Source organism: Heteronotia binoei, chromosome 8, assembly GCF_032191835.1.
Source record: "Heteronotia binoei isolate CCM8104 ecotype False Entrance Well chromosome 8, APGP_CSIRO_Hbin_v1, whole genome shotgun sequence".
Classification (NCBI taxonomy): domain Eukaryota; kingdom Metazoa; phylum Chordata; class Lepidosauria; order Squamata; family Gekkonidae; genus Heteronotia; species Heteronotia binoei.
This window is the reverse complement of record NC_083230.1, coordinates 25694303-25709541: the sequence shown is the minus strand read 5'-3', so window position 1 is coordinate 25709541 and position 15239 is coordinate 25694303. Positions and strand designations below refer to the sequence as shown.

General features: G+C 43.0%; 1 non-coding gene across 1 annotated transcript; it reads right to left on the bottom strand.

Annotated features, from left to right (window-relative positions):
• Positions 1–266: 266 nt before the first annotated feature.
• On the bottom strand, positions 267–386 carry LOC132576723 (U5 spliceosomal RNA). Its single transcript, XR_009555775.1, has one exon. It is a non-coding gene; the product is annotated as a U5 spliceosomal RNA (small nuclear RNA).
• Between the last annotated feature and the right edge of the window lie 14853 nt (positions 387–15239).

Genomic DNA, 15239 nt, shown 5'->3' with positions numbered 1-15239 from the left:
TTTGAGAAAATTCCTAGAGTGACGCTGATGTTTGCACATCATTCCCATTTTTTGCCATTGCTCAATTGATTCAGTATGGGCAGGTGGGGGGGAAGTCTGCCTGCCATTGGTGGGCAGATGGTTAAATTAAGTGCAGTGTTAAATTAAGTTTGTTTGTTATGCAATTTATTCTCTCCTTAAGTTTGCTGTAGCAAATGTTTCATGATTTCAGAAGGGAAAGTGCAAGTAAACCAATGCAAGGAAAAAAATGTACCCATTGATGAGAAATCACCACACAGAAGGTAAAAACAAGAATTTAAGTTATGTTGCATTGCAAGTGTTCCTCTCCACAGAAATCTTTAGTAAAAGATGAAAGATTTTTACAATCCAAAGAGGAAACCAGAGTATAGTGGTATATCCCCCTCTGTGTGTCCTAAATGTAATAGCCCTTGACCTTATACAATAAATATTTTGCTTGCTTGCATTGCAAGTGGAGCATATAAAGTTGGAAAACTGCAGTCAGCATTATTTCTTCATGTGGCTGGGGAAGAAGTAAGAGAGGGGAAATTAATATTGCCCATTTGGCTAACAATGCAGATAATGAATTAATAAAACTGAAGGCTGTTCTGCATGCAGAACAATGACTGCACACAAAAGGCACAGATTCCTCACTAGACCAAAAACCTGGAGAATCTCTTGGTAAAGATGTCTCCGTGAGGCAATCCTAAACATGTAAACTCAGAAGTAAATCCCATTTTAGTCAATTGGGCTTACTCCCAGGAAAATGTTCTTGGGATTGTATCCATCATGTCTAACTGGAATCTAGACAACGGAGAACAACTGAGTTAATCCTGGAGTGTAAAGAAGATGCATGCTGTGCATTGGTAGTAGCTATCGAGTTCTTGAGAGGAATGTGGATAGCAGAGAAGCTAATGGATGCCCCACAGTGCTAAAAGACTTTTACAATGCAAAAAGACAGATCACAGCAAAGGGAAGTCTAGAAAAGTCTAGAATGTGATCACTGTGCTAAACTAGAGGAAGAAAAACTCATCTGTTTGCACTGACAGGGACAGAAGAAAACCCACACAATTTCTTCACCAGTACATTGAGTACTTCTCATTTGTTATTAGTTATCTAATACTGAATAATTATCTCAATGCTCTCATATTTTGTGGAGAATGCTTACAGACTTCAGATTGTTTGCAAAAGAATTGGATTATTCCATCAGTTCAGTGGCTGGCAGAAAGAGCAACTGAAGCGGTAGGGAGAGTTCCTCCAACACAAATCTGGACAACACAGCCTGTATCTTTAGCCTCATGAACTACACCTATAAGATATACGGGCTCCATTTCAAATTATTTGAGAACTAGATTGCCACCCTCCACATCTCTGTTACCATGGTAAACACAGACCTACAGACACTTCTGAAATTGAAAGAAATGGCTTGTTTCAACAGCAAGAATTCTGATACCCACCATAGTGAGCACATCAAGCTAGTGCTATATCAACCGCACTGGCTTCCAAGGTGCTTCTGCTGTCAGTTTAAAGAACTAAATTGTTTGGGCTAAACCTGTTGGAAATTCTATGCTGAGGGGACATTAGTACATTGGACAGGGAAGATTGCTAAGTTCCCATGATCCTTGTTTACTCTTTGGGTGGAGCCTTGTGATATTACTAGGAATAAGGCCTGTTGTGAGGGAAAATACAATGGGTCTTAGAAAGAGGCTCTGGGCAAGTGCCCCCTCTTTCTGTTTTCCCAGCCACCCAAGTGAAGGCATTCACTCCCTCCCCACCTCCAGGGGAGCAGATCCTCTGCCATCTGGAGAGCCATTGTAATGCTGAGTGATCTCCAGCCCTCACCTTGAGATTTAATATAAACCGCAAAACAAATTGGAAAAAATTAACGAAAAAAACTGAAAATTATTTCAAAAATATATGTGGCTATTCAACAACTATCAAGCAGTACAATACATTAATATATCTGTACAAATTCCAAAATACAAGGTAAATGTGTGGAAGAACACCGTCCTTTCAGTTCATCATGTCAATTTCAGACTTCAAGCGCTTAATGACCATTCACGCGGCTCCGTGGGGAGAATAAAGTGCCAGTGCCGACCGGATTTCAAGTGCAGATGATTTTAGTTTTTCCAAAATGTTTCTTCTGTTGCAGGTGTTCTATTCAAACTTCCATCTTTTTAGAATGATTTTATATTCAGTGGGTAATCACCAGCCTCAACAGTAAAGCTGCCTGTAATACTGTTTCACTTTCCTTTATCTAAGAGACGTTTCCCACTCATCTCTCTCTCTCGGCTTGGCTTCGCGAACGAAGATTTAAGAAGGGTGCAGTAGTCCACGTCTGCTGCAGGCTCGCTGGTGGCTGACAAGACCAATGCGGGACAGGCAGGTCCGGCCACAGTGGCTGCAGGAAAAGTCTGATTTAGGGTTGGTGCTGTAGCAGTGCGATTCTTCCTCAATACACAACGAAAGCACTACACGTAGCACTAGCTCTGGAGAAAACTCTCCCCACGGAGCCGGGTGAATGGAGTCACTTTGTGACAGAGTGTTGGACTGGATGGGTCACTAGCCTCAGTTTAAAACAATGTATTATAATGTAATATATTGTAGTAGCATATTATCATTTGTTATTAAAAGTTAATATACATCTATAACATTTTCTCCACCCCACCCCCCTTTTGGTGACCCCCGGCAGTGCCAACCCCCTTAACAGACAACTTTATTTTATTTAATTTGTTATAAGGTAATAAACTCTTCTATTAAAGAATCTTTCTTCATAAAAAAACAAAAAAATACCAAAAGCTATAATTGTAGTCCATCTTCATGATAGTCCTTCTTATTCATTCACAAAGAAACGAAAAAGTTATAATCCAATAATCCTAATTTTTTAAAACTGTAATCCATTTATAGTTTCTTTAAAAATTAAACATTGTCAAAGATACCAAATGTCCTTTAATGTCCTCTCGCCGACGCAGGAATTCGGGTGCTAGCCTTACAGTGGCTCTCCTCCTTCCTTGAAGGTCGGGGACAAAGGGTGGCAATTGGAGGGGAACTGTCTCAGAGACACCTACTTAATTGTGGGGTGCCTCAGGGGCAGTTCTCTCCCTGATGTTGTTTAACATCTATATGCGCCCCCTTGCCCAGATTGTCCGGGAGTATGGGCTGGGTTGTCACCAGTACACTGATGACACCCAGCTCTATCTATTGATGGATGGCCGAACTGGCGATGTTCCTATAAATCTGGACCAGGCGTTACAGGCCATGGGTGGCTGGCTCAAGCTGAGTGGACTGAAGCTAAATCCAGCGAAAACTGAGGTCCTTTGCGGAGGTCGCGGCGGACCAGGAGGGGAGATCTCCCTACCAGCCTTTGACGATGCGTCATTGATACCAGTGTGCAGGGTCAAGAGCTTGGGAGTGCTACTGGAGCCTTCCTTGTCAATGGAAGCCCAGATAGCTGCCATTGCTAATTCCGCCTTTTTCCACCTTAGAAGGGCGAGGCAGTTGGCTCCCTTCTTGGAGCGTAGCGACCTGACAACTGTGATCCACGCAATGGTCACCTCGAGGCTAGACTACTGTAATGCCCTCTACATGGGGCTGCCCTTATACCGAACACGAAAACTGCAGTTAGTGCAGAATGCGGCGGCCAGGCTGTTAGTGGGACTATCTCGGTGGGAACATGTGCAGCCTAGGCTGCAGGAGCTGCACTGGCTGCCGGTTGTGTATCGAGTTCGTTATAAGGTGCTGGTTATTACCTTTAAAGCCCTATATGGCAGAGGACCTGCCTACCTTAGGGACCGCCTCTCCCCATATGTTTCCCAGAGAGCACTGAGATCCAGTTCCCAAAATCTTTTTAAAATCCCTGGACCAAGAGAGGCTAGATTGAAAACAACGAGGGAGCAAGCCTTCTTAGCAATGCCCCCCCCCCCCGATGGTGGAATCAACTCCCAGAGGAGGTGCGAGCCCTGCGGGACCTGAATCAGTTTCGCAGGGCTTGCAAAACCGCCCTCTTTCAGCTCGCTTTTAAGATGGAACCTGGCTAAATTGACTTCTAGCCATCCTATACATGTTTCTGAATTGTCCTCTCTCTCTCGGCTTGACTTCGCGAACGAAGATTTAAGAAAGGCACAGTAGTCCACGTCTGCTGCAGGCTCGCTGGTGGCTGACAAGACCAATGCGGGACAGGCAGGTCCGGAGAGACTCCTCCCAGAGAGCCAGTGTGGCTTCAGAGCTAACAGGAGCACCACTGACATGGTATTTGTTCTCAGGCAGCTCCAAGAGAAATGCAGGGAACAGAACAAGGGTCTATATGTGACTTTTGTCGACCTGAATTGTAGCACCTTAATTAATAACTCATCGAGATTCTGAATTGTAGCACCTTAATTAATAACTCATAATGGCTAACTGTTTTATCTAATTTTTAACTTAATTTATAAATGTAATTCAACTGTATTTTAATCTGTTTTATTGTACTGATTGTATTTTATCGAAATCATGGTTATACCATGTCTTGTGAGCCGCCCTGAGCCTGCCTTTGGCAGGGGAGGGCGGGATACAAAAATAAATTTATTATTATTATTGTTCCATTGTTTTTCAGTATACTTTTGAAACTTTCCCCATTCATTTTTAAACTTCTCTAGATCTTGTTCTTTTAAGATTCTTGTAAGTTTGTCCATTTCACTCCAATGCATAACTTTCAAAGTCCATTCCCACATTTCTGGTATTTTGTCTTGTTTCCACATTTGCGCATATAATGTCCGTGCAGCTGAAAGCATATACTGGCCTGATCCAACATAGCTTCTCTTATGTTCCTATGTTCTTGCACATTCACTGTAACTTTGTTACAGTGAGGTAACAAAGGAGGGTGGGGGGGACAGTAGCATCAGCTGAACACCAGAAAGCCTTTGGCTGCAGTCACAAACACTAAATAATGCACTTTCAGACTGGATTTTGCCAGTTCACACAGTTGTAAAGCGCATTGAAACTGGATTGAAAATGTATTATTTTAGTGTGTGTAATTGCAGCCCTTGTCTCTAGAGAAAGGAGTTTGCTCTCTGTCTCATATGTATAATATACATAAAATTTAACCAGCAGCCATTTTGAGTGTTGTTGTAATAAGGAAAAACTGTTACACAACTTCCTCTATATATATATGGAGGGGAGCTTCCTCATTAACTTCTATTTACTGCTTGAAATGGCCAGAGAGGCCACATTTCACAAATTCTACTTTAAAATTCAACCAAGTAAATGAATTGTCACATATGAATCGTGGCAGTGAGAAGAAGAGCCTTTCTTGTAAAGAACTAATGACAGATATTTATGTAATTTAAAATGCATAGTTCTAAATTGCTTTAAATGTCTCAGAATGGCAAATATCTTTTATGCAAGGGGTACAGTTCAACATTTTTTTTTAAAAAAGAAGGCTTTCTTTCAAAGATGCTGTGAGTATCTTTTTCTATCCCTGTCAGACCCCATACCAGCCTGACAGAAGAAAGAAAGGATGCACATAGCCACTTTGAAGCCTTTGTGAGAAGAATTCTTATTGTAGCCAAAAGCTGAATAACCCAGTTTGATAGTACTGCAAATTTTCTAATGAAAATTAATAAGGATGGACTCCAGGCCATGTGATTTTATTACATTGTCTGGCTTTAGCTTCCTAGAGTTCCTGTCAGCAATCAGGATACAGCTTTGCTGTTAGCCACTGTGCTGAGTGAGTAATAATTCCTTCTGAGTGAAAAACAGGTAACATTTTTGTATTTAACTGTAAGGCAGATTTTGACAGAAGGCTGATGGCAGAATCATCAGCTCTTCCATGTTTTAGATGCATGTGGACTTCTGTAGTTCAGAAAGTTCAATTACTTAATGCCTGCTTTGAAGTACAAGTCTCCTTTGGCCTGTCTGCTCAATAGTTTCTCCTTTCACATCTAGGTGGGATTGCCAAGTCCAACTCAGAAAATACCTGGATACTTTGGTGGTGGAGCGTGGAGACTTTGGGGATGGAACCAGGGAGACTTTCCCATTCCCTAAAAAAAAAAAAAAATACAGCAGTGCAGTCCTCCTGAATACAGTCTTCATTTCCTCATCCTCTTTTTAACCTTCAAAGGCTTTCCCAGCAGCTGTACTTCCACTAAATGAAAGTGAAATTTGTTTTACCCCCACAAGAGCAGCCAAAATAAACACAGTTTGCAAGCCCATACCTTTGTGATCTCACTGGGGCAATTTACTCCCAGGAGTTGTTGAATGTAACAGTCCGCTGTATTTCAACCAACTTCTTCAGACTAACACAGAAAACAAAAGTAAGTAACACGGCAGTGTTGGGGGTGGAGCTTTCCTCCATCCCATAATCAGGTTCTCGTTTACTCTTTAGTATCTATTTTACTATGCAAACAACTTCTGAAACAAATGCAAAACAAATGGAGGGACTGTGCTCTCTTACTTTCTCAAAGCTTCACACATTCACTGGGAAGAGCCACGTGACTCTGCCTGCTCACCCTGCCCCCATCCAGCTTTCCTCCTACTGAGATTTAAAGGCACACACGCCTTCCAAAACACAAGTCGTTTCCAACCTTTTTCTAAGCCTGCCTAGATTTAAAGGCACAAGGTGGCTGTTGGGGCATGGCTTTCGCCCACTGGCCAGCTGGCTGGTGGTGTGGAGGAGCCTGCAAAACTGGGGATCTCCCACTGGAACCTGGGAACTGGCAAGTCTGCATCTAAGTGATTTAGACCAGGAATGCCATTTGCCCAGTTCAGGTGGGCTTTGTCTCACTGCTGAGCCCTCCTACACACACTTGCTTTCTGGCCAACGAGAGAAACAGTGGACAGAAGACATGATGTGGCACAACACATCACCATCATCTGGGTGGAAACTTGTATGCAATATCAGTGTGTCAGGCAACACTCTGGAAATTTCCATATAGTCATGTCTGCTTCTTGCTTGGCAGCCTGGCATCCCTAGCTGAGACTGAAAGCTGGTCTTGAGCTTGGACACATCTTTCCTGCTCCTCCCCTACAATTAGTGAAGACAAAGAGAGACTCCATGTTTGTCTAAATGCAGGATTCACCAGAGAGGCATTACCATCTGCAGGCCTTTGGGGAACTGAAGCTGCTGGTGGTGGAAATTTGTAGAAAGAAAGAAAGAAAGAAAGAAAGAAAGAAAGAAAGAAAGAAAGAAAGAAAGAAAGAAAGAAAGAAAGAAAGGAAGGAAGGAAGGAAGGAAGGAAGGAAGGAAGGAAGGAAGGAAGGAAGGAAGGAAGGAAGGAAGGAAGGAAGGAAGGAATCTTCCGAAATGTCACTGTCTAGCATTCTATAATCCGTAGCAAGCCAGTTGCCTCTCTTGCCTTTTACACTATTAATTGATTATCTTGTTTCTTTCGATTAATTTATAAACTCATTCCCCCCATGCCCACCACATACTGTATCTGCAGACTCCCCTAAGGATGTAAAAACTCCTTTCTTGTCTGTGGGTGGCCTGCTTTTGAGATTAGATAGAGGTGAGCCACTTGAATCCTAGAAGGAGTGGTCAGTGGTGTATTATGCAGATCTGCCTATCCATGCAGTTGAAAAGGGAGAAATATGGTTCAGACTCCAGACAGAACCACTGTCAAATATTAGTTCAGGAACAAATCATGCAAATGATGTCTCAAAACAGAAAATGGCTGGCTTTTAACTATGTAATCAATTGTGATTTACTGCAGGGGTAGGGAGAGCTGTCAATGATATGCTGTCAATTTAATTCTGTTATGGAGAACTCCAAAAAAAGACTTCTTTTCTAGTGAGGAAAATGTTGGTGTTAGGGAGAACATGATCTTTCTTATTTTTCACCTGCAGAAGAAGACAGCAGATTTATACCCCGCCCTTCTCTCTGAATCAGAGATTCAGAGTGGCTTACGATCTCTCATATCTTCTCCCCCCACAACCCTGTGAGGTAGGTGGGGCTGAGAGGGCTCTCACAGCAGCTGCCCTTTCAAGGACAACTCCTTTCATAGCAAAGGCTAACCCAAAGCCATTCCAGTAGTTGCATGTGGAGGAATGGGGAATGAGAGGCTATGCTAGCTGGAATCACTTCCAGCAATGGGGTACAGAGGAATCCAAGTCTAGATCCAACACATCGTAGGCTGATATGTTATTTTCTGGAGCTGGGGAAAAAAGCAGATCCAGTGAAGCAAATTTATTGCAGGGTTTTGTTAACTTGCTCTTTAACTGGGTGTCTTTTGCATCAACCCAGAGGTCCCCAACATTTTGAGTTTGGGGACCTCTGTGGAATTCTGACATACAGTGGTGGGCACTAAATGGCCACCACAGGAGACAGAGCCAACCACAAAATGGACACCACAGGAGGCAGAGCTGCACACACACACACGCACACAATTGAAGGAGAAAACGTAAGCCAAAATGCCCTCAAAACGAGGTTGGGGAATTGTCAGGTGGGCACCTGGCTTAATCAGGATCTTTTTACCTATGTATACAGGATACACATCCAGAAATTAATGCTTAAATTTACCAAGGACTCTAATTAAGTAAAACAATTAAAATTTATTCCAGAAAATATAGAACTCACATACAAGGCAATGTGCTCATGAAACATACATACAATCCTAAGAAAAATAGAGAGAGATATAGAGACAACACATGGATAGACAAACAGGGTGATAATTATCGATCGTAGTCTTCAAGGAAGGCTCCAATGGTGACGAAAGAGGATGGGGGAAATGGGACCCTCAACTGGCCAAGAATCGGGAATGGATCTAGACAGTGGAACTGAGGTACTGCTAGATGCACACCTGTGGGGAGCTGGGTCACAGGTTATAAGGACTTTCTTGAGCCCTTAGGGGATGGAGGTACAGGGGTGGAGGAGAGGTGGTCAGCTGGTACATGACCTCAGAAAAAGGGGAGGCACTGCAATGACCATAAGGGCTGGACTTATGCAGTAGCCAATAGCAAGTTTATTGGTGGCACCTAACTGGATGCCCATAACTGACCAATGAACAAGCTTGGGCCTTGGTTACCTGATTGGACTTCCAGGTAGCAATGGGCCAGGATGGGATGCTCCAGTATGACCGTTAAGGGAAAGAATGGGGGAAATTACTGGGTGGAGGTGTGCTAGAGTTTACCAAACTTATCTAAAAATGTGACAATAGATGGCCAAATTGCTACCTAAGGTAACACCTGGTTTACACAAAGGAACTTGGCTCGCTGAAGATGGTGTTCCTCTTCTTCAGTCTTCTATTGGTACCAGTCTTTGTCTTGAATTCCGTTAGACAAAGGCTTAGGCAGTCTGGCAGGATCCACGCCTAAGATAAGCTTGATTGCCTTATGCAGAAGTTGAAGCAGCTGTTGGATATGTGAGTCTCTTGCTTTGCTGTAATGGCATCAGGAAAACAAGATGGATTCTGGTAGTGCTAGCCTTTGGTTCAGAGAAACAGGCTGGAAACTGTTTGCCTGTACAGTTCATGGCGGCGTGGCTTCTTCCACTGCAACGGCCGAGACTGGGCATGCAAGGAGCAGCTGGAAGCTTGTCTGTAGTTCTGGCTAACACCCATCCAGAGATGTAGAATGTGGCTGCTTATAGTATCCACGTAAGCCTTAGAAACCGTGGGCAAAGTCCACTTCTTAGAGCAGATGTGTGCGAGTCAAAACTCCAGGCACCCTGGCAACCATACTGGTGATAACGATGTCCATGTGTATGAAAAGTAGGGGGCTTTTTCTTACAATTCCCCCCCCCCCCAAGACCTACGTCACCAACTGGAGACAAGGTCTTGAATAACACAACAAAGAAAAGTCCACAGCTGATCTTGACAGGCGATGTATCCACGGGGAGCCGAGTATCAACCGGGGTGTACCTCCTATCTAAAAGTTGGAGCCACTAGTCTGAAAACACTCAAATATCAATTTGAAAAATACAGTATCCAATGGGCCAAAGGCTACTTCCTCTAATACTACGATGCGGAGGCAACAGACATTGGCAACATTGTTTGGCATACAGTATTTTAAAATACAAGGTTACAATCATTGATATAAAAGGGTGAATTCATAAAATCATTGCTGCTATTTAAGCCATATAAATAATCAGAGTTGATTGGTAAAACAATTATGATATCAATTGATTAGAGAAGCACACAATTACATTAAAATTCATAGTTACAAGTGAAATTCATGTTATTTCCCTATAACTAATCTACTACATTGGTTTCCTATTCCCTATCTTAATCTTGAGTCTTCTTTTCTTTTTCTCTCCCCCGCCCCTTGATAAGCTTCTTATACTGGGATTTGAAGAGGATCTTTTTCCATGTACCTATTAGGTATGTGAAAGTCCTAGCGGAGGGTGAAATAAAGAGCGCCTGGCGGCAGTCATTAGTCTTCCCACCCCCCCTAGCACCCAGCGAAATCTGTCTTTATTGTTGCCAGAAGGAATTCTTCTTGTAACCCAGCATGGAATTGGCAATGGTGTTTTTTCGCTTGTATCACTATGGTCCATAGATCAACTGTGGACTTGGGGAAAGAACCAAAAAGGAACCAAAAACATTCACATATGACATGGAAGATGATTCCGTACCATTGTAGGGAGCAGTGAAAGCAGATCGAAAATGCATACATTCAACCATGAAGAAAGGAGTCTTAAAAAACTATTAGTAAAGTGTCCTCCTGTCCAGGGTATGGTGACCAATGAGCTTTTACGTCACAAGCTTACACATGTCATGATAGGGGCCTGCATTGGGCAAGTTTACCTATTACACTAAGCATTCAGGAGTTTAGGAGGCTTTTTCCTTGTCAAGGAAGGAAAAGAACATACACAATTCAGAAAACACAACCCCAGATATACTTTGTTGCAACATAAAACTTAAAATAAAACATTGTGCACAAGGTTGTAGCTCCAGGGAACTGACCAGAGTTGGGCCGTCCCCCATATAATGAAAATAGTCCCACAAAGGAGGGACAAAAAAACCCCTTTGCTATAGCTTTGGAATATAATAAATTGTCAAAACAATAGAAAAACTTCAAAAACAAAAACTGAGGCCTTGATAGAACAATGCTAGCTAGCTTTATATGAGAGGGATCAGACCCAAAATGATAGGTGAGCTAGATCAGAGAAATTAAAAACCTGGACATAAGTGAGGTGATCAAGTCCCACTGAATCCAGTTTTTCTCTGTGACAGTTCAGCCAAAACCTCTTGGTATAGATTTCAACAAAACTTAACAAAACAAAAGATTTTCAAATGGCCACATTTCTTCTTGCCACTGGCTAGTTATAGATCTATAAGAAAATGAGGTTCTCTCTCAAAGGCACTGAGTTGCTTGTACTTTAAGGAGAGACCTGAGATAAACAAAAATGTAATTTCTCAGGGCAATGCATTTAAAATGCTATTCCTTTACCTTAGTTACTTATCAAATCTTTACTGCTACAGATTTCCATTGAGCAAGAGGGAGAGCAATTAGCATTTCTTCCTGATGGAGGAGGAACATGAGTGCTGAGCATTTGCAATACTTTAGCTATTTGGGCTTATCTGCAGGCACTCCGTACAAGCTCAGAGGCTATACCATTTAAAATTCATAGAACTGAGGCAATAAATATTTTCTGACTTTATAAGCAAGAGATAAATATGATCTTGGGGAGTTTCACAGATTTTCATTCAGCCAATTTGAAAATTAAAACTGTTAGTTTCTTACATTTTGCTCTGAATGCTTTGAATTAACAAAAACTAGTTCAACCTCTCTTTCTCAGGTACTTGATTCTGGCATTTTAAAAGGTTAAACTGGAGATATTACATCAAACTCCCATTACCCTGCAGAGAAAACTGACTCTGCAGGCTGGAACCCTTGCTGGGATTCCAGGAGATCTCCAGGTCTCACCTGGAGAACTGGCCTGGTCTAATTGTAGTCCAAATCATTGCTTTTCTGTTTCCTTATTTAGTCAAGGGAAAAGATGTCTTTGTTACCCTTAAACCTTACAAAGCCAGGTTTCTCTCTTCTAAGAGACATTCAAGTTTAAAAGTTAGATTTTCCTTGGGGCTGGGGAGGTTCAGAGACAAAGGAACCTTGCCTGCCCATGTGGGACTACCATTCTCTGAAGTTCCACAGAATTCTGGCTTTCAAGTTCCCCAAATGGGATGAGCTAAGGACAGAAAATTTCTGGCAAAAAAGACTGGGGCTTGCTCATGTGGGAGTGTATGGAACAAGTCCTTGCTAAAAGGAATACCTTGTGCCATGAGTGTGGAACTCTGTATAGGCTCAGAGACCACATTTCCTTCATGATTCTGGGGTAAGAGAACTGAAACAGGGACTGTTTTCTCATTTTCATGGGGGAAAGAAGTCTGGGGCTGCACAGCTGGGTTTGCCCCGCCATATTTCCTCTTATCCAGCACTTCCAGAATTTCCAGTCTCCTCTCTGTGGTCCTGCAAGACTCCAGAACATTTTGCAGGAGACTGGCAGTTTCCTTTTCTTTAATATTAGCTTCTAACTTTTGCTGAAATTCCAGGTTTTTCTTAGCAAGCTGCTGGATTTCTGAATCCTTTTCATGAGTAGGATTTGTAAGTTTCCCTACCTTTTCCTTATTAGGGAAATCTTCCAAAGCGGTAGCCTTGGGGAAGCTATATCCATTTTCTGCAAACCCTGTGGCTTTGGGAGCCATGTGCCATGGTGGCTTCATGGCATCTGAAAGGGCATCTAACAGCACATGTGTGGGTTGCTTATCAAACTGTCTCATGTTTGCTCCAGTGGCTCTAAGCTGGGACCAAGCTGCCATTCTTACTTTGTCTCGAGGGGTTCACTGGACTGAGTGAGGACAGGGTTGCTCTAAGGCTGACTGTGTCTGCCTAGGAGCATAAGCCCGCCTGTGGAGGGGAACCCTTGGGCCAAGCTGGAGATGGTAAGAAGAGCTGGAACCAAGGCCATTGTTTTGGAACTTCCAGTTCTGGCTTTCTTCTCCATGCCCATCTTGTTGTTGATTCCAGTAAGCAGGGTGCCTGCCTCTGCTATTCTTATATTGTGCCTGAGTGAGCTGTGTTTCTAAAACAGCAACTTTCTGTTCAGAGACTTGGGCATGCTTTAAAGCATTCTCCAGTCTGCATTTGACCTCCTGGAGAGTGTGGGTTAGGTTTTGTTTGTCTATTAGGTACTCATATTTCTCAGCGCTGAACCTTTCTATCTCCTTCTCATAATCACTTAATCTAGCTGTGCAGTCTTCATGAAATATTTCCCTTCTTGCATAGTCAGCTTTCATTCAACTCTTTTTTAACATAAATTTGTCAACTTGGTAGAGATTAGCCTGTAGATCTTTCCAGGTGGTTTCTCTCATGGCTGCTATGCCTAACAACTCCAAGGTGGGTATATTAGGACCTGTGATCACATCAGATATGAAGTCTTGATTCTCATAATCTGGTTCCCCACTGTCTTTGGGTAATACTACTTTAGCTGCTGCTGCTAGGAATTTCTTCCTGTTAAATATGCAGCAGGGGCCTCGTCTGGGCTCTGCACATTGTGGTAGTAGATGTGCCTTATGGTATCTCCATCCCACATGTAGGATATTACCTCAGCCATCTACTCCAGGGTAGTGAGGACATTAGCGTTCCTACGATCTATGGTACGTTCTATGGCAGTCAATTCCTGGCCTGTTGACGCAATTTTTAGGACCTGGTTCAATTCGTTAATTGAAATGCCCGGATATTGTTTCTGTGCTCGAGCCATCCACATAACGGATGTATCTCGGGTGTATGGTCCTAAGAACTGATGTGCCATTTTAACATCCTCCAATCGCCACGCTCTAGTCTCCTTCACTACTTTTACAGACTCAGATCCATCCTCCTTCCTAGTGGTAGTTTTCCTAGTAACCACGGGACGGACTGGGGCTGTTTCTTCTATGTTGAGGAACTCAACCGCTTCGTCCTCTCCTGACTCCTCGTCTGACGAGAAATCATAAAGCGCAGAGGGCGAAATTGCTGAGATCAGAGCTCCCTTTACTTCCAACTTCTGTTTGAGATCTGCTATCTCTTTTTGGCAAACAACGTGACTGACCGTGTCACGTGTCTTCTTGTTTTTCTCTGCCAGATACTCAATAGCATGCTGCAGTTTGCTGACCTGAGCTTGGCTCTGCTCATATTTTTGTTCAAATTTGGCTGCTTGTTGCTGTGCTCGCTTTAAGGCTAGCAACGTATCTTGGTGGGCAATGGTTAAAGTGCGCTTTTCCATTTTAACGTGCGACACTTCTTCCTGCAAATCTCCATTTTCTATCTCCAAGCTATTATTTTCCTTCATAACTTCTTGAGCATAGGCATCATGGGCCTTTTCCAGTTCTACTATCTTATTCTGGGCTTTGGCCACTTCTTGCTCACATGTTTTACACATGTGTTCCTTCTCCACTAGATGGCTGTTACACATGCCTTCCATCTCAGCTAGATGGCTGTTAAGCATACTTTCCTTCTTTGCTAGATGGCTTTTACGTATGCCTTCCGTCTCAGCTAGATGGCTTTTATGCATCTGTTCTACCTCTTGGTCCTTTTGCTCTAGCTGTTCCTGTAGCTGTTTAATAACAGCAGAGCTATCTCTCAAGGCTGTAAATAATCCCCAAGATGCAAAAAGGTCCCACTTAGTGGTATTAAGTTTTGCCTTTATGCAGTGATCTTGGAAAGTATTTCTGAAGAGCTGGTAGGGATCGGGACTCTTAAAAGATCCTGCCAGCCACGGATTGTTTCCCTTCTTGGCCAGCCCTTTCTCTAGTTTTAGAACTTCTTTATTTTCCTGTGCTAAAAATGCCATGGCTTACACTAGTTCCTCTCAAAGTTCTTACTTTACTTGACGGGCTGGTTTTCCTGCACTGTTAGGTGCCTAGCCACAGGCCACCAAGATTAACTGATGCAGGAGCTTTCCCTGGCACTTTCCTGCCTATTGGAGAGCAAGGAACTTGCAGGACACCTCTGTGTGTCCCACAAGTGAAGGAGGGAGTTGCAGGACCTTCCTTAGTCCTCTGCAACACTAACAAATGTGTGTGGCATGGGCTTACGGCCTTGCACACATTGCTGGGCTCCTCAGGAGGGGTTTTTCTCTATCCTCTGCTTCACTGCCCCTACACCTTTCCTTTGTGGGGTAGTCCTGAGTTCATCAAATGGTTTTAAAAGTCTCAGAGCCTGAGCTTTTCCTCAGTTGGACCTAAGCAAAAAGGAAATTTTTCAGCTGGGAAGGGAGCCTATCTCATCAGACCTGGGACAAATTATTAACCCTAAGGGAGAGCTTCTTGCTCTTTTCACTAAATTCTCTT